This window comes from Eulemur rufifrons, chromosome 30 (genome assembly GCF_041146395.1).
Source record: "Eulemur rufifrons isolate Redbay chromosome 30, OSU_ERuf_1, whole genome shotgun sequence".
Lineage (NCBI taxonomy): Eukaryota > Metazoa > Chordata > Mammalia > Primates > Lemuridae > Eulemur > Eulemur rufifrons.
The window spans coordinates 73,866,599-73,875,179 of NC_091012.1; the positions used below are offsets into that span (position 1 = coordinate 73,866,599).

General features: G+C 37.2%; 1 non-coding gene across 1 annotated transcript; it reads left to right on the plus strand.

The window, feature by feature from the left end:
* The first annotated feature begins 265 nt into the window (after positions 1-265).
* On the plus strand, positions 266-372 carry LOC138379305 (U6 spliceosomal RNA). Its single transcript, XR_011232077.1, has one exon. It is a non-coding gene; the product is annotated as a U6 spliceosomal RNA (small nuclear RNA).
* Positions 373-8,581: the final 8,209 nt, after the last annotated feature.

Below are 8,581 nucleotides of genomic sequence, written 5' to 3' on the forward strand. Positions count from 1 at the left end.
ATCTTCAACTATTTCTACCACTCTGACCATTTGTGTTCCTCATTAGCTAGTGCACAGATTCATGTATTGCCTGAACTTATGGTAACGTGGCTCCCCTCCAATCAGCACTCTGAGGAAAAAAAAAAAAAAGCCTGTAGCTGTCTAGCAAAACCTTTTCTCTCTCTCCACTCCAGGCCGAATAGAATGAGTTTTATAGTCTGCCCTGTCTTTGGCTGAATTCCACTCAAAAGCATTCATCCATTACTAAATTAAAAAGGATTTCATGGTGCTCACTTCAGCAGCATATATACTATAACTAGAGTGATTCAGAGAAGCTTAACATGGCCTCTGTGCAAACATGATACACCAACTGGTGAAGCATCTCATAATTTGAAATAGGCATTTTCATATATTCATATTAATTACAGTGAAAATTGTAAACAAAAAAAAAACCATGAAGGTGAATCTAGCAGTAGCTTCCAAAATTGCAAATGTGTTTACTCCTTGATCCAGCAATTCCAAGTTTAGAAATCTGTCTGTCAGTTATGCCTACACACATATGAAATGATGTATTTCCAAGGTTTTTCATTAGGCATTGTTTGTGACAGTAAAGAATTAGGAAAATATAAAAGTCTGTCAGGAAGGGATTGATTACATAAACTCTTTTATATCCATATAATGAAAGGGAATGTAGAAAAACTGAGGATGCCCATTCTATGTTTTGATATAGAAAGATATCCAAAATATACCATAGAATATATATTGTTTCAAGGTATAGAACAGTGGTATATCTTATGTTAACTTTTGTATAAGAAAGGGGGCATGAGAATGTATATTCACATATGTTTACATTTGATAAAGAAACAAAGTAAACTCTATGGATTGAATGTTTGTCTCCCTTCAATATTCGTATGTTGAAATCTAATCCTCAATGTAATGGTATTTGGAGATGGGGCTTTTGGGAGGGAGATAACTAGATTATGAGTGTGAATTAGTGCCTTTATAAGAAGAGGCCAGACAGCCAGCTTGTTCTGTTTCCCCTGCATGAGTGAGGACATAATACAAAAGGTCAGCTGCTTGCACCTTGGACAAGGGCCCTACCCAGAACCCGATCATGCTGGCACCCTGATCTTGAACTTCCAGCCTCCAGAACTGTGAGAAGTAAATGTTTGTTATTTAAGCCACCCAGTCCATTGTGATTTGTTATAGAAGCTTGAATTAAAACATAAACTAATAAAAACCAGTATGTATAGCAGAGATAGAAAACCATGGCCAGCAGGACTGCTGCCCATCTTTATAAAGTTTTATTGCAACACAGCCATACCCATTTTTATCTGTACTGTCCATGGATGCTTTTGCACTACAACAGCAAAGCTGAGTAATTTCAAAAGAGATTTCATGACATGCAAGCCCAAAATATTTATTACTTGCCCTTTACAGAAACTGTTTGCCAACCCCTGAGCTACAAGGTGGAGGGAATGGATAGGAACAGGATGAAAACAAGATTTCTTGATGTAGACACTCTTCTATATCATTTTGATTTTTGAACCTATGAATAAAAGTATTGCCTAGTTATAAAATTAAAATGAAAACAAAATCAATGAAATCTAGTCTGAACCTTCTGGGTAGGAAATAGTAATGAACCTAGCTCAGGGATTTGTGTGTGAATTTATTGTCACTCTATTTATTTCTTAACACATATTTGTGAAATTAAAAAAAACTAATAAAATTACTTTTCTTTGAGACATGGTTTGCTCTGCTGCCTGAGCTATGGTGCAGTGGTGTTATCATAGCTCACTGCAGCCTTAAACTCCTGGGCTTAAGTGATCCTCCCTCCTCAGCCTTCCGAGTAGCTGGCACCACAGGCACCCACCACCATGCCTGGCGAATTTTTCTATTTTTTTGTAGAGACGGAGTCCCACTAAGTTGCTCGAGCAACTTCAACTCCTGACCTAAGTTATCCTCCTGCCTAAGCCTCCCAGAGTGCTGAGGTTACAATCATGAGCTACTGCACCTGGCCTATAATTGCATTTTTAAACGAAAAAATTACATTATGGTTACTTCCTATGCTGTACTTTCAAAAATTATCCATTTATTATACAGTAGCTTGAAGTGTTATCCTTTGATTAATTCATGTACATACATGAAGCCTACTAAGTACCAGGTATTGTGCTAGGCAGGTAGTGGGAATTATAATTGTTGATATTATGATTACATACCTTTAATTGAATATATATTGAGTTTTTATCATGAAGCACATAATGCTTTTAGCTCCTTAAAAACCCTGTCTCATTTAATCCTCACAACATCCCAAATTTATATCTTTAGCCCAAACTTCTTTCCTGAACTCTAGACTCATATAGCCAAATGCATACTCTACTTCTCCCCTTGGATGCCTAATAGATATCTCAAACTCACGGCCCTAAAATTGAACTCTTTTTCTTTTCATACATACACTTGCTCCACTCACAGTCTTACCCATCTCTTTGGATAGCAATTTCCTCTTTCCAGTTCCTCAGGCCAAAACACTCAAGAATCTTCCTCCACCTATAAAATTATCTATAATCTGAACACTTCTTGCCATATCCACTGCTACCTCCCTGTTCTGATGTTCTGGGCCACCATCATCTCTCACCTGGATTACTTCAATAGCTTCCTCACTGATTTCCTTGTTTCTTTTCTTGCCTCCTTATAATCTATGCTTAATATAACAGTCAGAATTATCTTTTTAAATGTAAGGTTGATTCATATCACTCGTCTACTGAGTACCCCTCACTAGCTTCCTTTTTTCATTCAGAATGAAGAACAGAGTCCAAGTCTTTACTCACCCAGGGCACAACCTGACCATCCTAATTAAAAGAACAACACTGTCCTCCCAACTCCCACCCCACCACTACTTATCCCTTACGCTGTTCTATAATTTATTTTTCCATAGCATTTTTCACCTTTAACCCACTGTATCATTTCTTTATTTACATCTTTTTGTTCTTTCATTCATCTGGTACAAAGTAGACCCTCAAATTATTGTTGAACGAATGAACAATTTCTTGGAATGTAGGTATTATTTCTTCCCCCATTGTACATAAAAGGAAACAAAGGCTCAGATAGGTTAAATGATTTGCTGTAAGGTCAGAAAATTAATAAGGGACAGAACTGGGAATTAAACCCAGGTCTCTCAGACTCTAAAACTCATGGCCTTAACCACTAAATGACTTCGTGGCATCTGTAGTGTAGTACAATGTACATTCCTGTGTACATTGCTCAGGCACAAGGGTCGCTGTGAAACGGGATCAGTAGTTGTCATGGAACTTGACTATAGCTCTCCAGAGAATAAAGCAAGCAAGTTAGAAAAGCACATGGGTGATGACATGGTGCCATTGAGATTGACAGTTTCTCATATGGCCTTACCCGGATAATGGGATAAAGGCATAGTTGAAGGGTTTTACCATCAGCCTACATTTTCTTCTTCACTTACTCTACACAATCATGTTAATGATACTTAGGCCAAGCCAAATAAAACATTTCCAACTGCGTGAGGTACAGAGCAATTTCATGAGTAAATATCCCTGAGAATTTCATGCCAAACCGTGGTGGGAGTGCTTAGGCATAGCCCTTTGAACAAAAGAGCCTCAGGAAGTGGAAACCTTTGTTAAAATGTGAATTGAGACTAAGCCTTCATCACTGCCCCTTCAGCTGGTCTACAACTTCTAATGCACTGTAATGGACAGAAAGTATACTGAAAGAATTCATAAAGTTTCCACAGAATTACTGTGACCTAAGTAATTATGCTTTCTTACAAATGCTTGCTAAATGTTTTGACTTTGTTAGTGAAAGCATTTAGAGGATGGCAGCACTCAGAATATGCTTATAGTGCAGCACCTTCTGGTATGAGGGGCTGGTAGGCTCTAGGGGAATTTGTCCTTCATATTTCCACATAATTTGATATTGTCTGCTCAGTGTCTGGTTGGACTAAAGTAGAGCCTTTTAAACTAGTCCTAGGGCCTTAAAGAAGCTTGATAAGTTCTGAGTGATATTTTATAGATGGACTTAAGGCTACAGATGCTTTTATAAAAGTGCTGACTTTTTAAAAATAAGTTTTTGTGATTGCTGATTCTGTACCCAGTCTTTCCCTCATTTTAATATTATATATTTTTCTTTTTCCTGTAGTTTAGAAAACAGACTCTGGAGCTGGATTGCCAAGATTCCAATACTGACTCAGCCATTTACCAGCAGTTCTTGGGTTTGTTAGTTAACTTCATTAATCTGTCTACTCATTGGTAAAATGGGTTATTTTGAGAATTCAATACCATCATGTATGTAAAGTGTTTAGTACAATACTGGCATATAGTAATCTTATTTTTATATGCTCCAAAGTATGACACTCTGTGATGGAGGCAGCACAGCATAGCTAGAATAAAGTAGAGTTGGAATCAGCAGGCCTGGATCTAGAATCCAAGTTTTGCAATGAATGACTATGCAACTTTAGTTAAATGACTTAATCTATTACCCTCTATCAATTTATTTAATTAGACAATCAGAGGATTGAACAAAGTAATCTCTAAAGGTTTTCCAGCTCTAACATTGAAGAATGTTCTATAATATTTCATAATGAGGACCAATCCAGAAAAAAAGTTATTAATACTATGGCTTTCAATTCTATGCCCCGAATGTATTTTACCTAGTAAGGAAGACCGTGAAAAGAAAAGAGAGGTTTTTTTTTTTTTATAACATCCATAAGATTTATTTCTAATTTTACTCCTTAATATTTGCCTTATTTTTTTTTTAATTTTTAAAAAATTTTTAGAGATAGGGTCTTAACTCCGTCATCCAGGCTAGAGTGCAGTAGCACAATCATAGCTTACTACAGCTCAAACTCCTGGGCTCAAGTAATCTTCCCTCCTCAGCCTCTTGAGTAGCTGGGATTACAGATGCAAGCCACTGCACCCAGCAATATTTGCCTTCTTATTGCAGGTTATACTACCTCCTTGAAATGACTTATTGGTTACAAACTGGCATGGATTTTGTTTTATGACAACTTGCTCCATAAAAGGAGATGTATATCAGACTTTACCACTCAAAGTTCAATGCATTTTTCTCTTCAATATAAATTAGGTTATTTTACTTAAAATGTGTAAAAGTTCTTGAATTAGAAAACAAAGGAGTGATGTCTTGTATAGTATCATGGGGATAAAGAATTTACCATATATTGGGTGCTTGGGAAGAAACCAAAGTTGTGCTGAGGTACTGCTCATTTCACTTTGAAGGGGGTGATAAAACTAGGGACAGAAATGAAGAGAGAAGAATGTCCTTCTGCGTGAAGAAACCTGTGGGTCTGAATGCCCAGACTATTCAGAACTGATCAGCTTTAAGAATGTATCATACTACTTAGCTTTTCTGTGATAACAAGTGGCCCAAACATCTCAGTGGTTTACAATGACAACGTTTATTTCTCATTTGCATTTTGTGTTGGCTGCAGCTTGGCATCAAGTCTGCTGCTGATCCACATGATTTCTTCCTTCCTGGTTCCAGGCTGAGGAGCAACTTCCAACTGGGACCTATTACTCTCACGACCAAGGGGAAAGGCAAGAGAGCTGATGAAACCACATACTGGCTCTTAGAGTTTTTTTAAGACTGGCAAATTGTCTATTCTGCTCATATTTCCTTAGGCAAAGAAAATCACATGGCCAAAAGTAATATCAACAGGGTGAGGAAGGGTACTCCCTCCTGAGATAGATATTGCAAATTACGTGAAAGTTAGTGGGGATACAAACTCCTCTAAATGTTTATTTCCCTGTCTTCCACATGCAAAAATATACTCATAAATCTAGTTGATGTCTTCTCTTTGCTACCTTAGTAACTTCCATGAGGACAAGGCCATATCTGTCATACTATTATGTCCTCAGCACTGTGCTTGACACATAGTTAGCTGCTCAAAATATATTGTTTAATTAATGGATGAAGGAATAAACTGAAAGAAGGTGCATGAACAGTATATTTCCTTTTTGTTTGGAAGAATATAAGGAAAGGAGCCTTGAATTGGTGAAGGATTCCATAAGGCAAAAACAGGGCTCAGAAGTGGATTTAATGACCTGATCCTCTTGGAGGGCACTTGGTTTTCCTTTGAGCTGACAGGGCTGTGTTCCACAGAACTGTGGAGAAATGAGTTATATTAAAATGAAGTTTATGATTTGTAGTGGTATTTAGAGCTGCTGGAGATGACAGAGACAGAAGAGGAAAAAGCTTTCTAGGCCACCGTCTCCCTCATTATACCCACCCATTAAAAGAGAAAACTTTGAAATTCGCACTTGAGAGTTTTATATTTTGATGGCTTGATACCATTCTGGAAAAAAAATGGGATTTTATCCACTTGTTGTTTGAATAACATGAAAACAAACTGCCATTATTTCAAGAGAAACATTCTCTTTGTTATCCCTTGAAATTTAAGGCATTTTCCTCCCACATTTTTAGAACTTCTGAACATGCATTTTCAATATATCCAAGGAAGTAGAAATCATTTTCTCATTTGTAATGATGATAATGCCAAGATACAAAATGACTTGCTGAGGGCAGAGTGAGTCAGCAGCTGAGTCAGAAACAAAGTTCTGGCTTCCTGATTAGCAGGATGACGTCTTATTTCTCAGGCTTATGGGTTCATCTTGTGTCCCCTGGCACTGTCAGTGCAGCTTGGATGAGGTGATATTATTATTGTAGGATTATTCTGCAGCTCCAGTGAGTCCCTTCTCCCTCAAGATATTTACTGATTATAATCACATATTAGTAATCCTGAAAACTAGCCAAAGGGAGGGTGCAGATGAAGCCATGAAGATGCATAGTCATATAATCATTTGCCATGTTGTTATAGTCCCTTTGAATACACAGGCTCTGAATGCAGCACACTGACTGAGCACATATGCTGCTGCTTCCATGTAGCATGAACCCTGAATGTGCAAGGGGCAAGGAAAACAGAGTGCTACAAAATATTCATTTTCTTCCTCTCTGCCCCCTCCCTTTTTTTAAAATTTCTCTCTCTTTTTACAGGAGGACAGTTGGAACACAGAGAAAGTTGATGTTGGCATTTTTACCAAGCTAGAAATGTTCTTCTCCTACTTAGTATACTGTAATAATCAGTTCTTTCCCATTTCACCCCTTTGGCTGTTCAACTTTGAATAAAGAAAAGAAAATTTGTAGTGGAAAATAGAAGTCTCCTTTTGCATTCTTATTACAGAGGGAAGAAATGAGTGTCATATTTCCTGCATTACCAATTTTTCTCTCTCTACTGAAGCTTTCTCACCAATATTTAAACGTGACGCTGTTTCTCACAAAGAAAAAAAAAAAAACACTCTCCTTATCCTACTTCCTACTCCAACTATGCCTAATTTTTCTCTTTCATTTTACCAAATATTCTTCTCAACAATGTTGGGTTTACCAGCTATTCCCACTTTCTTTTCATTTTATCTTGAACCCACTTCAGGTAAATTTTCCCATGACCTGTTAATTAAACTGGATTTTTCAGGGTTATTAATAAGCCACATATTGCTAAATCCAACGATCAATACTCAGTGCTCATAATAATTGACCTTTCAGCAGCATTTGACAGTTGGCTGTCCATCCTCATCTAAATTTTCAGGATGCCATACACTTTCTATTTTCTTCTTGCCTCACTGGCCATCTTCAGTCTCCTTTGCTTATTGCTCCACATTTCCCAGATTTTAAAACATTAAAGTGCCCAATGTCTCAGTACTTGGTTCTCTTCTCTTCTATAATTAAGCTCATGTTTTGAAAAACTTTCCATATATTGGATAACTCCCAAATGAATATCTGTAGCCCAGACCTCCCCTCTGAACTTCGGGCTAATATAGTCAGCCATGTGTTCTATGCCTCTATCTGGAAGTTTAATATACAATCTCAAACACAGCATGTTAAAAACTAAGATCCTGATAAATCCCCCTGAACCTACTGTTTCAGAAGTATTCCCCATTTTTTCAGTTAATGGCAGTGCCATTCTTCCAGTTTCTTTGACCAGATCCTTAAAAGTAATCTTTTACTCCTCTGTTTTTTATGCACAACAAATCCAAATCCATCAGAAAGCAAATCTTCTCAGCTCTATCTTCAAAATGTAGTATATCCAGAATCTTATCAACTCTCATCACTTCCCCTGCCAGTACTCTGGTCTGTCTTTATTGCTATAGCATCATAACTGATCTTCCTGATTCAACCCTTGTTTCCTTTTAGTCTTTTCTCAGTACAGCAGTCAGAATGAACCCGTTCAAACTGAACTCACCTCATGTCATGCCCCTGCTTCAGAGTCTTCTAATTAAACAGAGTAAAATTTTAAAAATATCTTAGAAGGCTTCTACATAAGAGCCAAAGTAAATTGATATAGGATCTAGTTTCCTGCTAATTATCTGACATCATCTACCATTCTCCCTATTGATCATTCTGTACTAAATGTTCCCAAAAATGTGCACCAGGTACAGACCTGCCTAATGGCTTTCCATTTATCATTTTTCTACCTAAGATACTCTTCCTTTAAATATCTACATAATTCACTCCCATACTCCATCCAAGTTTTTATTCAACTGTCAACTTCTCTGTAAGGATT